Source organism: Lithobates pipiens, unplaced genomic scaffold, assembly GCF_037356315.1.
Source record: "Lithobates pipiens isolate NorthernLeopardFrog02 unplaced genomic scaffold, aLitPip1_a1.2 Scaffold_23, whole genome shotgun sequence".
NCBI classification, from domain to species: Eukaryota; Metazoa; Chordata; class Amphibia; order Anura; family Ranidae; genus Lithobates; species Lithobates pipiens.
In genome coordinates, this window is record NW_027507785.1 from 3,630,728 (window position 1) to 3,645,611 (window position 14,884).

The 14,884-nt window shown below is 44.3% G+C and overlaps 1 pseudogene; it reads right to left on the reverse strand.

The window, feature by feature from the left end:
* Positions 1 to 7,353: 7,353 nt before the first annotated feature.
* On the reverse strand, positions 7,354 to 8,022 carry LOC143926816 (large ribosomal subunit protein eL15 pseudogene; annotated as a pseudogene).
* Positions 8,023 to 14,884: the final 6,862 nt, after the last annotated feature.

Genomic DNA, 14,884 nt, shown 5'->3' on the forward strand with positions numbered 1-14,884 from the left:
ACCCCGAATCACGTGACGTCCGCATCTTAAATACCCTCTCCCAGAGGGCACAGCAAGAGGGCCACTCCCACTGGACGAGAGAGAGTAACTTAAGCACCTAACCAGACCATAGTTCCATGCTTGCCAGAAGAGACGACGCCACCTGTGGCCAGGCTGAACATCTCATGGTCCAGTCAGACTGATGAAGTCTAATTGTACCCAAACCAAACTGCAGTTTAGGCAAACTTTAACTTTGGAAAAACACGTAGCGCGTGCTCTATAAGAGTCACCGATAAAATTGTAATTTCAATTCTGTTTTCCATTGTTTTTATTTTAAAATATTTTGAAAGTAAAAAAAAAAATGTTTAACTTACCTGAAACCACTGTTGCTAGGCAGTCTTCCTAATCTGCCTCTTCCTATTCCGTGGCACTTCTCCCTCTTCGGTGAGCGGCCCCGTTGCCTTCTGGGACATGTATATGTCCCAGAAAACAACTGAGCCATTCACAAAGCGCCGCGCGATCCGCGCATGCGCAGTAGGAACGGGCAGTAAAGCCGCAAGGTTCCACTGCCTGTTTCCCTTCGTTAAGATGGAGGCGCTGGCAGCCGATCCGATGGACGGATCGGTCTCGGGCGGCCGACATCGCAGGCTGGCTGGGCAGGTAAGTGTCCTTATTAAAAGTCAGCAGCTACAGTGTTTGTAGCTGCTGACTTTTAAAAAAAAATGTTGGCCGGAACGCCCCTTTAATTGCTGTGTTAATTGACATGTTAATTATATAATTGTCTTTTAAGTTGTAGCTAGAGGGGAGGGGGAGTATCCATGAGCCAGCCCTACCTCGTTATCTAACCCCTTGTGTTAAATGTGCATAAAAAGGCTGTATTCTGTCCAATAAATCATTCAAAATTCTACAAGCTATTTTCGGCTAGACTTGTATTCAATGCAGCTATAATAATATATCTCTCTGATGGTCAGAATGGAGGAAGTGGTATTACTGACGGAAGCACTCAGCGGAGTGTGGGTTAGGATCCGTCACATGCACCACTGTCATGGTCTGGCATAAAGCGTGGGCCACATACAGTGGTGTGAAAAAGTGTTTGCCCCCTTCCTCATTTCCTGTTCCTTTGCATGTTTGTCACACTTAAGTGTTTCGGAACATCAAACCAATTTAAACAATAGTCAAGGACAACACAAGTAAACACAAAATGCAATTTGTAAATGAAGGTGTTTATTATTAAAGGTGAAAAAAAATCCAAACCATCATGGCCCTGTGTGAAAAAGTGATTGCCCCCCTTGTTAAAACATACTATAACTGTGGTTGTCCACACCTGAGTTCAATTTCTCTAGCCACACCCAGGCCTGATTATTGCCTCACCTGTTCACAATCAAGGCATCACTTAAATAGGAGCTGCTTGACACAGTAAGGTCCACCAGAAGATCCTTAAAAGCTACACATCATGCCGAGACCCAAAGAAATTCAGGAACAATTGAGAAAGAAAGTAATTGAGATCTATCAGTCTGGAAAGGGTTATAAAGCCATTTCCAAAGCTTTGGGAATCCAGCGAACCACAGTGAGAGCCATTATCCACAAATGGCGAAGACATGGAACAGTGGTGAACCTTCCCAGGAGTGGCCGGCCACCCAAAATTACCCCAAGAGCGCAGCGACGACTCATCCAAGAGGTCACAAAAGACCCCACAACAACGTCCAAGGAACTGCAGGCCTCACTTGCCTCAGTTAAGGTCAGCATTCATGCCTCCACCATCAGGAAAAGACTGGGCAAAAATGGCCTGCATGGCAGAGTTCCAAGGAGAAAACCACTGCTGAGCAAAAAGAACATCAAAGCTCATCTCAATTTCTCCACAACACATCTTGATGATCCCCAAGACTTTTGGGACAACATTCTGTGGACCGATGAGACAAAAGTGGAACTCTTTGGAAGGTGTGTGTCCAAGTATATCTGGCGTAGAAGGAACACTGCATTTCATAAAAAGAACATTATACCAACAGTAAAATATGGTGGTGGTAGTGTGATGGTCTGGGGCTGTTTTGCTGCTTCAGGACCTGGAAGACTTGCCTTGATAAAAGGAACTATGAATTCTGCTGTCTACCAAGAGATCCTGAAGGAGAATGTCCGACCATCTGTTCGTGTACTCAAGCTGAAACGAACTTGGGTTCTGCAGCAGGACAATGATCCTAAACACACCAGCAAGTCCACCACCGAATGGCTGAAGAAAAACAAAATTAAGACTTTGGAGTGGCCTAGCCAAAGTCCTGACCTGAATCCTATTGAGATGTTGTGGTATGACCTTAAAAAGGCCGTTCATGCTCGAAGACCCTCTAATGTAACTGAATTAGGACAATTCTGCAAAGATGAGTGGGCCAAAATTCCTCCAGGACGCTGTAAAAGCCTCATTGCACGTTATCGCAAACGCTTGGTTGCAGTTGTTGCTGCTAAGGGTGGCCCAACCAGTTATTAGGTTTAGGGGGCAATCACTTTTTCACACAGGGCCATGATGGTTTGGATTTTTTTTTCACCTTTAATAATAAACACCTTCATTTACAAATTGCATTTTGTGTTTACTTGTGTTGTCCTTGACTATTGTTTAAATTGGTTTGATGTTCCGAAACACTTAAGTGTGACAAACATGCAAAGGAACAGGAAATGAGGAAGGGGGCAAACACTTTTTCACACCACTGTATCATAGCCCGGAGTCCTTCTCCCCTCATATCCCTCTCGCACATTCCGGATCTTAGGGTATGGACCTCTAGGGGTAGTGGGTCTTCAACATATAGTATAGTAGGGTCATCTGAGGTCATTCCCTGAACCTAAGGCAGCTTACCACTTACCTAACTGGATGTTTTTTTTTAGGTACCTGCAGCTTATGCATGACTCTAGAGTCTGACCCTATAGAGAGGATGTTGACCTCCAGTGTGATGGATACATCTCTTTCCGCTCTCTAACTACACTTGTCTATGGCTTATGTAGCCAAAGAGAGTTGATTATATTTCAGAGGGCATGCTGATATCCCTACTTTGGAGGAGGCTGAATCGGAGGATTGCTTGGAATCTTACAGTATATCACCACTATGTTCTTAGCCAGGGATAGATTTACCTAACTCAAGTTCCTGCATAGGGTTTATTATACCCCCCCCCTGGCACCTACCAACCATTCATCCATCTGTTTCTTTGGCTTGTCCACAGTTTCAGGCCATCGGACGCCTCGTTTCTTCTTATGGTATGGTCTTGTGCGTTCTTACAGTTGTTCTGGATGCCGGTGTTGTCTGATGGTAACTCAGTGTGTGGTTTGACTCTCGGATTGGACCCCAAAGTTTTCTTGTTAAATGTTTTTGACGACTCTCAGTAGATATCTGAAACTTTTTGTTTGCTATACTTCACTTTAAGCATGCAGGGAGATACTCCTATGCTGGAAATCCTCTTACCCTCCCACGGACACTTCCTGTTGCTCTACTGTGAATCAGTATAAGCTTACCTTCCTTAACCGAAAGTACCCGAGGAAGTTTGATCAAATTTGGTCTGCCTGGATAGATTCCTGGGGTACAAGGGTGGACTAATGGCTCTAGCCTGTTCAAGCTGCTAATGTTAAATACTTATTCCCTAAGTTGGGTATTTGATAATTGTTGTGTTGGTTCCCTTCTTTGGTTCCCTCCCCTTACCCCCCTGCTCCTTCCTTACTACCTCCTCCTTTCCTAATCCCTTCTTCTCTTTCCTCCCATCCCTCTACTCTCCCCTTCTTCTGCCCTCCTCATAGATGTCACTCAATATTAGCGACTATGTTTGGGATTTTCATCCCTATGTCAGTATACAACGTATGTCTGTTGCCTTGAACACTTGTACTATGTACCTATGATTTTCTCTTTTCTGTTGATTCTGTTGGTACTTCGATAACAATAATTTCTGTTTAAAAAAAACGACTCAAACCCTCCCCCATCCTGTTCTCCACAACATAGAGACTAATCACTCCATGGACGCAAATAAGAGAAGTTCATTTTCAGGGTTTTCAGACAATTGAAATTGAAACTCCCCCATTATCATCACTTTTCTGCCCTTAACCACTTAAAGACCAGGCCTTATTTTCACACTTGGTGTTTACAAGTTAAAAACACGTGTTTTTTGCGAAAGAATTACTTATAAACCCCAAACATTATACATTTTTTTTCTAACACCCTGGAGCAGTGATGGAGAACCTTGGCACCCAGATGTTTTGAAACTCCATTTCTGCTCATGCACTCTGCAGTGTACTTGAGCATCATGGGAAATGTAGTTCCAAAACATCTGGGGTGCCAAGGTTCGCCATCACTGACCTAGAGAATAAAATGGCGGTCATTGCAATACTTTTTGTCACACCATATTTGTGCAGCGGTCTTTCAAGCGCACTTTTTTGGAAAAAAAAATACTTTTTTGAATAAAAAATTAAGACAACAGTAAAGTAAGCTCATTTTTTTATATTGTGAAAGATAATGTTACGTTGAGTAAATTGATAGCCAACATGTCACGCTTCAAAATTGCTCCCGCTCGTGGAATGGTGTCAAACTTTTACCCATAAAAATCTCCATAGGCGAGGTTTAAAAAATTCTACAGGTTGCATGTTTTGAGTTGCAGAGGAGGTCTAGGGCTAGAATTATTACTCTCGCTCTACCGATCGTGGCGATACCTTTTGTTTGGTTTGAACACCGTTTTCATATGCGGGCGCTACTCACGTATGCACGTTTTTTTTTCTTATTTGTTTTGTTTGATTTTATTTATTTTTACACTGTTTAAAAAAAAAATATTTGGTCACTTTTATCCCTATTACAAGGAATGTAAACATCCCTTGTAATAGAAAAAAGCATGACAGGTCCTCTTATATATACAAGATCTGGGGCTAAAGAGTCCTCACATCTCATATTTGGACTTAAGTCCCCTTTCACACCGAGGCGCTTTCCAGGCGATTTCACGTTATAAACAGCACCTGAAAAGCTCATGAAAATCTATTTCCATTAAAATCAATGAATGCTTTCACACTGGGGCAGTGGGCTGGCAGGGAGGTGAAAAAACGCCCCCCTCCATTGAAATTAATGGAAAGCTCTTCAAAAGCGCCCAAATGTTTTACTGCCAGTTTAGAAGTGCCTCGGTGTGAAAGGGGCCTAAATGCAAAAAACTAAATTTAAAAAAATGTTGCCATTTAAAAAAATGACAACAGAAAAATGTCCCTTTAAGATGTATGGGCGGAAGTGACGTTTTGATGTTGCGTCCGCCCTGCTATGGTATGGAGACGGGTGGGGGGGCATCTTAGCCTCACTTGTCTCCATACCCAGCCAGGGACAGGTCCTGATCGCCTCCGCCACTGCCAACAGCTCCGCTAAGTGGTCCGAGGACACGGGAGAGCGGCGGGAAAGGGGGGTGGCTTCTCTCCCAGCACCGATAACGGTGATCTCGCGGCGAATCCGCTGCAGAAACCACCATTATAGTAAACAGAACTGCCAGCCGAAAGATGGATACCTCGATTGTGACAGCAACTGCAGCCGTTACCGAGATATCCGTCTTCAAAGTGCCGATGTATATGTACAGGAGCCGGTCGGCAAGTGGTTTTAACTCATTGGGGTTTATTTACTAAAGCTGGAGAGTGCAAAATCTGGTGGAGCTCTGCAAAGAAACCAATCAGCTTCCAGGTTTTATCATCAATGCTGAAGTTAGAAGCTGATTGGCTACCATGTACAGCTGTAAAAGATTTTAAGTGCACCAGTTTTAGTAAATACACCCCGTTGCATGCATTCCTTTTTATATTTTTTACCATGTCCTTATGGCAACGACAACTTTTCTTCCACTTGCCAATAGGCAGTCTCTACCTATAGGAATTCAGTAGATAGATAGATATTGTGTTTATCTCTCCCACAATGCTCTGCTGGAATCCCCATTGCTATCTCTGCTCATTGTGTTTGTATTGTTCTTCCTGCAGACAGTGAAAACTGCATGAAATGTCCTGATGAAGAATGGCCAAATGAGAAGAAGGATCGGTGTGTTCCAAAACTGGTGGAATTTCTTTCCTACACTGATGACACCATTGTTGTAGTATTTTCGGCTGTCTCCATCCTCTGTTGTCTTCTGACTGGTTTAATATTGGGGATATTTATACATTACCAGGACACCCCCATTGTTAAAGCTAATAACCGGAACCTGAGCTATCTTCTCCTGGTCTCCATCATGCTGAGCTTCCTCTGTGTCTTCTTGTTCCTCGGCCATCCAGTAGATGTGACCTGCATGCTCCGTGTCTCCTCTTTTGGTGTCATCTTCTCAGTTGCCGTCTCTTCTCTACTTGCCAAGAGTATCATGGTGTGTATTGCTTTTAAAGCCACCAAACCTGGGAGCCCCTGGAGGAAATGGATGGGAGCCAAACTACCGACTTTTATCATTTGTGTCTTATCACTGGTTCAAGTCTTAATCTGTGTCACTTGGTTGTCTATTTCTCCCCCCTTCCAGGATCGGGACACTCACTCTTATCAGGGGAAGGTCATCATTCAGTGTAATGAGGGCTCAGTTATCGGCTTCTACTCTGTCCTGGGATATATGGGGCTTCTGGCAGCTGTGAGTTTCATTATCGCTTTTTTAGCCAGGACATTACCGGACAGTTTTAATGAAGCCAAGTTCATCACCTTCAGCATGCTGGTGTTCTGCAGTGTCTGGATCGCCATGATCCCGGCCTATCTGAGTACCAGAGGGAAATACATGGTGGCTGTGGAGGTTTTTGCTCTAATAGCCTCAAGTTCTGGACTTCTTGGTTGTATATTTTTCCCAAAATGTTACATAATTCTGTTCAGACCTGACCTGAATACAAAAACATTTATCCACTAATAAGTATGGAGCAACGCTGTGCTACACGTGGTTAGAGCATTATCTCTATTATTGTTAATCTTAGTATTTTGCTAATGTATTGAGAATGATGAACACTGCTATATATAAATATTTAATACTTACCTCTCCGGAGGATGGTGAGTTTAATTTTTGCTCTGGACATGGCTGGCATGGGTATAGTGGTTCTTCCCACCAGCCGTTCCATAACTACAAAACAATGTAGTCACTTAGTGAGGAGAAACCACAGTGACCAGAGGGGGGCAAAGTATCTAAAACATGCTAAAGTGTCAGATACCCAAGATACCCATCACCCATCACCCATCACAGATTTCACCCACCGCCTTCCCAGAAGATAAATATTAAACACGTTCTTTTATAGGCTGATTGTAATATCATTATTTTAGTGTTGGGGTCACTTTAATTATATTGTATGTAGATGTGTCCAGCTATATTAATAAATATATTTTGTTGGTGCCTTCAAAAATAATTTTTAATATTAAAGTTGATAGAAGCATGTACATTTTTTTTTTTTTTTCCAAAAACAACTTTATTTTAATGTCAAATTTACAAGTATGATCCCAGTTAGCGGTAACGGTGGAGCTGAAGAGTTGCGTCTTCTCCAGGTAGCACAACGAGAGCAACCAATGGTAAGATGGAACTTGTGACCTTTGCCAAGACCATGACTCTTTTTGCCAGGGGATGTCAGCCCACCCATCTCCCTGTGTCTGTGCACAGCTTTTTGTGATCCATTGGGTATCTGGATAGCATTTGATGGCCTTGTGGAAAGTGTCAATGAGAATGATCTCAAAGAACTTATAAGTTCAGTCTTCACCAACTCTGTAGGACTTAATGACTCTCAGTCCTTCACGGTGATGGACAGCACGCTCCTCAGCAACAGACTACAGGCTGCCTGCAAACTTGATCTGGTTAACACCATGGTGCACGGGTTTACCATAGGTTGCACCCTTGGGCACGGTGTTCTTACACCCACCACTGCAAACTCTGACATGGTAAATTACATACCCTTGCTTGGCCTTGTAGCCTATTCTACGAGCTTTGTCTGTGAGAGTAGGATGTGGTGCGCGATGGAGAGAAGACTGTTGGCGATACTGCAGCAACGGACATGCAGGAGAAATCACATCACAGCTGACTGCTTCTTCCTCCATAGCACTTACATGTACTTGTAGGCACCCATTCTGGCTTAAGCTGATAGCTCGTCAGCCGTAAAGGAAGGAGCACCTTACCCAGAATGCCTTATGATGAGCAGGGGGCACAGGGCACTTCCAAGTTCACATTTTAAGTGAAACGTTGACTTCATTTTAAAGCATATTTTCTTCAAAGAACCTCATTTAGAACGAAAAATCTTTCTCCTTGTATAAATTTCCTTGTAAACTGCTACAACAAGGGAGTATTCCGCTTCCCCATACAATGCTGCAGAGACAACACTCCGACCTCACACCTTACCAGATCCTGATTAAGGATGAGCCGAACACCCCCCCGTTCGGTTTGCACCAGAACCTGCGAACAGACCTAAACTTCATGTGAACTTTAGAACCCTATTAAAGTCTATGAGACTCGAACGTTCAAAATCTAAATTGCTAATTTTAAAGACTAATATGCAAGTTACTGTCCTAAAAAGCGTTTGGGGACCCGGATCCTGCCCCAGGGGACATGGATCAATGCAAAAGAAAAAGTTTTAAAAACGGGCGTTTTTTCAGGAGCAGTGATTTTAATAATGATTAAAGTGAAATAATAAAAGTGTAATATTCCTTTAAATTTCGTACCTGGGGGGTGTCTATAGTATGCCTGTGAAGGGGCGCATGTTTCCCATGCTTAGAACTGTCCCTGCACAAAGTGTCATTTCGCAAGGAAAAAAAGTCTTTTAAAATCACTTTCCATTGTCGGTTCCCGTAATACAGAGAACACTCAAATGAGTGTTCTCTGTATTATGGAGTCGACAATTCATTCATTGATAAATAAATAAAAAAAAGCATGAGGTTCCCCTAAATTCAATTACCAGACCCTTCAGGTCTGGTATGGATATTAAGGGGAACCCTGCGTCAAATTAAAAAAAAATTGACGTGGGGGTCCCCCTAAAAATCCATACCAGACCCTTTATCCGAGCACGCAACTTGTCAGGCCGCAGGAAAAGAGGGGGGGACGAGTGAGTGCCCCCCTCCTGAACCGTACCAGGCCACATGCCCTCAACATTGGGAGGATGCTTTGGGGGTCTGTGACCCCGCAAAGCACCATGTCTCCATGTTGACAAGGGCCTTATCCCCACAACCCCCAGATCCTGGCCCCCCTGTTTGAAATGGTAAGGGGGTACAAAATTACCCCTACCATTTCACAAAGAAAGTGTAAAACATGGTTAAATAAGACAAACACACTTTTAAAAAAATCCTTTATTAAAAATAAAAAATAAATAAAAAAAGATTCCAGCGGTGCTAATCCACTCTTGCTATCCAGCGATGGATGATTATCTCTCCGGGGTCCAGCAATGGCTGATCTGATCCAGCGACGGGTGATTTTCAGTCCAGCGCAGTCAATCCATGCATCCGTCTTCTGTCTCCACTGAGGAGACACTGCAGGGATCACAGCACTGACGTTTCTTATATTAGGAGGGCGGGGCCACCCGTCACCTGACCCCGCCCCCTCTGACACTGGTGAGGGAAGCCAGGGGTTCCCCAATGACAAATAGCCATAGAAGTCTGCATGCATCACACATGAGCAGCCACTGGCGCGGTGAAAAAAACACCAGCTCCCCAGAACTTTTTCTGCCACAGAGTTCGTACAGGTAGACGTTAACTGCATGTTTCTGCTGGAGCAGCCTATCAAGCATATAGAAGGTTGAGTTCCATCGCATCGGGCAATCACAAATAAGGCTTCTGACCGGCAGATTGTGTCGCCGCTGAATGTCAGCAAGGCGAGCCATGGCCGTGTAAAATCTTCTGAAATGGGCCAAGATTTTCCTTGCCTGCCACAAGATGTCCTGGACCCCAGGGTATTTGACAACGAATCGCTGCACTACCAAGTTTAAGATGTGTGCCATGCATGGCACGTGCGTAATTTTGCCCTGTTTCAATGCGCTAAGCAGATTGGCACCGTTGTCACACACCACTTTACCAACTGTCAAATTGAGCGGTGTTAACCACTGATCTGCCTGTGAATGCAAAGCTGAAAGGAGTACATGGCCAGTGAGGCTCTTGGCTTCCAGGCACAACAGACACAGCATGGTAACGTCTCACCTGGCATGTCGAATAGGTTCTGGGGAGCTTGGGTGGCGCAGTGGAAGAGACACTAGCAGCGGAAAAGGAGGAGTCAGATGATGAGGAGAGGGAGGAGGATGGAGTAGGAGGAGGAGAAGAAGAGACAGGCCTGCATGCAATCCGTGGCGGTAAAACCAAATCTACATGGGTGCCATGGGTTACATGCTTGACGGCCGTCAGAAGGTTCACCCAGTGGGCAGTAAAAGTGATATACCTTCCCTGCGCATGTTTGCTAGAACACGTGTCTTTGGTCAGATGTATCTTGGCACCGACACTGTGTGCCAGAGATACATTCACTTGCCTCTGAACATGGCCATATAGCTCTGGGATGCCCTTCTGTGAGAAATACTTCCTTCCTGGGACCTTTCAGTGTGGTGTTCCAATGGCCACAAATTTTCAAAAAGCCTCCGAGTCCACCAGTTTATATGACAGTAGTTGGCGGGCTATCAGTTCTGAGAAGCCAGCCGTCAACCGTTGGGCAAGAGGGTTATCCAGCATCATCATTTTTTTCCGCTCAAACATTTGGCCCATGGAAGCCTGCCTTTTTGCAGAAAAACTTGAGGATGGCGTGATGGAAGGGGGAGTGGAGGACAATTGTGAGGAGAGAGGAGAAGGAGAAGTAGAAGTCGAGGCTGGACGGTGAGAGCCTGGAGTGTGGCTTTGTGTGTTCCGTTGCTTCCACTGGGCTTGGTGATGGCAGCTCATGTGCCTTCTTAAGACGGTCGTCCCTAGGTGAGTGTTGGGCTTACCGCGACATATGCGTTGACTGCAAAGATTGCAGATGGCAACACTATTGTCAGCAGCGAACACGTTAAAAAAAAACCACACTGCGGAGCCATGTGCCAGTGTCCTGGGAAGGCCAGATGGGACCTACATGGTTGATGCCTCACTCCTGATACAGTCGCAGTCTGCTTTGTCCCTCCTGTGCAATCTAAGTTCTTCCTGCTTCTCCTCCCTATCTGCTGGTCCATATCTCCCTCTGAACTCCCCTCCTCTTCCTCTCTTGTGGGCACCCATGTGACATCACTAGACACGTCATCATTGACATCACCTTCCCCACCGCTATAATTAGAGATCTCGGAGTAGGCAACAACAGCAGGGACCAACCTCCTCCTTGGGCTGATCTGGGTACTGTTGTCAGACTGCTGAGTGGCGGTTGTTGCTACCTCCTCTTCCTGTACCACTGCCAAGAGTGGCTGCGCATCGGAAATGTCTTGATATGGATTGAAAAATAATTCCCCTGACTCAAGCGGAAGGTATATGGTGGTGGTGGTGGTGTTGGTGGTAGTGTCTTTGGGGGTGCACACAGCAGAGAGTGAAGAAGAGGGTGCAGTTCGAGAGGATGAGGAGGGTGCAGAAGAGTAAGGCTGAGTGAGCCACTCAACCAATTCTGGTGCATCCTCTGATGTAATCGCACGCACCTTCTGCAATTTGCCTTTTGGCTCAAGCCTGTTGCTCCTGCCCTACCCCTACCACCCCTGTGGAAGTGGACCTAGTAGCTAGTGATTTGCAGACTGTCCCTCAGTCCCTACACTGATAAAAGACAGCTGCAGAATCGGGCAGGAGTCATGTATAATATTCTTTCTATATTTGGAAGAAAGTATATTATACGTGTAAAACCCTATATACTGTACACCTACACCAGTCCTTAAAAGGACCTTTGTGGACCTAATAGTAATAGCTAGTGATTAAACTGACTGTCCCTTCTCCACACAGCGTCCTGTCCCTACACTGACAAAAACAGCTGCAGAATCAGTCAGCAGTGCACTCAGCAATCACCAGCACAGCAGTGCACTGGAACCCTATATACTGTACACCTATACCAGTCCTTAAAAGGACCTTTGTGGACCTAATAGTTATAGCTAGCTAGTGATTTGCAGACTGTCCCTACACTGATAAAAGACTGCTGCGGAATAGGGCAGCAGTCAGCAGCAGTGCACCACAACCCTACTGTATATATTGTACACCTATACCAGTCCTTAGAAGGACCTTTGTGGACCTAGTAGCTAGTGATTTGCAAACTGTCCCTCAGTCCCTACACAGATAAAAGACTGCTGCATAATAGGGCAGTAATCTGCAGAACAGCCCTGCACCAGTACCCTATATATTGTACACCTATACCAGTCCTTAAAAAGACCTTTGTGGACCTAATAGTAGCTAGCTAGTAGCTAGTGAATTGCAGATTGTCCCTGCTCCAAACACCAAACTATCCCTACACTTAGAAACGAAAAGGACCTTTGTGGACCTAATAGTAATAGCTAGCTAGTGATTAAACTGACTGTCCCTGCTGCACACAGTGTCCTGTCCCTACACTGACATAAGACAGAATGTAAAATGGCCGCCACATCAGGTCTATTTATAAGGTAGGGGGAATGTCCAATTGTCCATGTGCGGAAATGTCTCAATTGGCTGTCCTGTACCCCATGATGGATGTGTCATCATGGGTCAAAGTTCTTTCACACTGTAAACACATATGTCCGCCGGGCGAACAGCGGCAATAGTCCGCTGATCGGGCGGATCGCGAACATGCAAAATTCGCTGCGAACCGACCCCCGGGCGAACAGTTCGCCCATCCCTAGAAATGATAAATCTTCAAAGAGACTGTGATCTCACTGCTAAGTATATTCCCATGGGCAATACTTTTAAAAGGCTAAAAATAAAACCTATGTGGCTCATGGCCAAAGTTAAAAAGGCTATAAACTATAAAAAAATAGCTTTTAAAAAATATAAAAATGAAGGAACGCTAGTGTCATTTAAATGTTACAAAGAATATAACAGAATATGTAAAAAGGAAATCAAGGATGTAAAAATTCAAAATGAAAGACAGATTGCAAAAGATAGTAGGACAAACCCCAAAAATTCTTCAAATATATTAATAGTTAAAAGGTCAGGTCTGAACATGTAGGCCCTTTACAAAATAATCTGTAGTGGGTGACTGGGGACAAAGAGAAGGCTAACTTAGCTCATGTCCATAATGGGGGTGGTACTGACACAGCCCAAAATCCACAATGGCTCAAAAGTGATATGGTCCAGAAATATTTGGACAAAATAAAGGTGGATAAAGCACCTGGATCTGATGGCATCCACCCACGGATCCTAAAAGAATTGAGCTCCGTAATTTCAAAGCCTATTTTTTTTTAATTTTTAGGGACTCATTAATGACAGGAATAGTACCACTGGATTGGCGCAGGGCCAGTGTGGTGCCTATATTTAAAAAGGGAACAAAGTCTTTACCAAGTAACTATAGACCTGTTAGTTTAACTTCTATAGTTGGGAAGATACCGGAGAGATTAATAAAAGACCAGATAGCAGAGTTCTTGCAGGAAAAAAATATTTTAAGCAACAGACAGCATGAATTCATGAAAGACAGAAGTTGTCAGACAAACCTGATTTATTTTTATGAGGTGGTAAGTAAAACCTTGGACAGAGGGGTGGCGGTGGAAGTGGTATACTTGGACAGAGGGGTGGCGGTGGACGTGGTATACTTGGACAGACGGTGGCGGTGGATGTGGTATACTTGGACAGAGGGGTGGCAGTGGATGTGGTATACTTGGACAGAGGGGTGGTGGTGGATGTGGTATACTTGGACAGAGGGGTGGCGGTGGACGTAGTATACTTGGACAGAGGGGTGGCTGTGGACGTGGTATACTTGGACAGAGGGTGGCAGTGGATGTGGTATACTTGGACAGAGGGGTGGCGGTGGACATGGTATACTTTGCAAAAGCAGTCGATACAGTTCCGCACACACGGCTCATGTGTAAGGTAAAGTCTACAGGTTTGGAAATATCAGTTTGTAAATGGATAGAAAACTGGCTAAAAGACAGAATTCAGAGAGTCGTGATTAATGATTCTTACTCTGAATGGTCTAAGGTTATCAGTGGTATACCCCAAGGTACAGTGCTGGGACCCTTACTTTTTACTATCTCTATAAATGATATTGGGTCTGGGATCAAAAGTAACATTTCCGTCTTTGCAGATGACACCGAGCTATGCAGTGGAATAACGTCCTTCCAGGATGTCACCAATTTACAAGCCAACCTCAATGCTCTTGTCTAATTGGGCGGCTATGTGGTAGATGAGGTTTAATGTTGAGAAATGTAAAGCTATGCACTTGGGGGCTAAGAATATGCATGCATCATACATTTTAGGGGGAGTACAACTGGGGGATCCATAGTGGAGAAGGATCTGGGGGTTTTGGTAAATCATAAGCTCAATAATAGCATGTAATACAAAGCTGGGGTTTCCAAAGCGAGCAAAGTCCTTTCTTGTATTAATAGAGGTATGGACTCCAGAGAGAGAGATATAATTTTGCCCCTGTTCAAATCATTAGTAAGACCTCATATGGAATATGCAGTTCAGTTTTGGGCACCAGTTCTCAAAAAGGATATCTGGGAACTGGAAAAAGTGCAGAGAAGGACAACCAAACTGATAAGAGGCATGGAGGAACTCAGCTATGAGGAAAGATTAGAGGAACTGAATTTATTCACTCTTGATAAGAGGAGATTAAGGGGGATATGATCACCATGTACAAATATATAAGGGGTCCATATAGTGAACTTGGTGTTGAGTTATTCACTTTACAGTCAACAAAGAGGACAAGGGGGAACTCTTTACATCTAGAGGAAAAGAGATTTCATCTCCAAATATGGAAAGGTTTCTTCAGTAAGAGCTGTGAAAATGTGGAATAGACTCCCTGCAGAGGTGGTTCTGGCCAGCTCAGTGGATTGCTTTAAGAAAGCCCTGAATTATTTCCTAAGTGTACATAATATAACTGGGTACTAACATTTA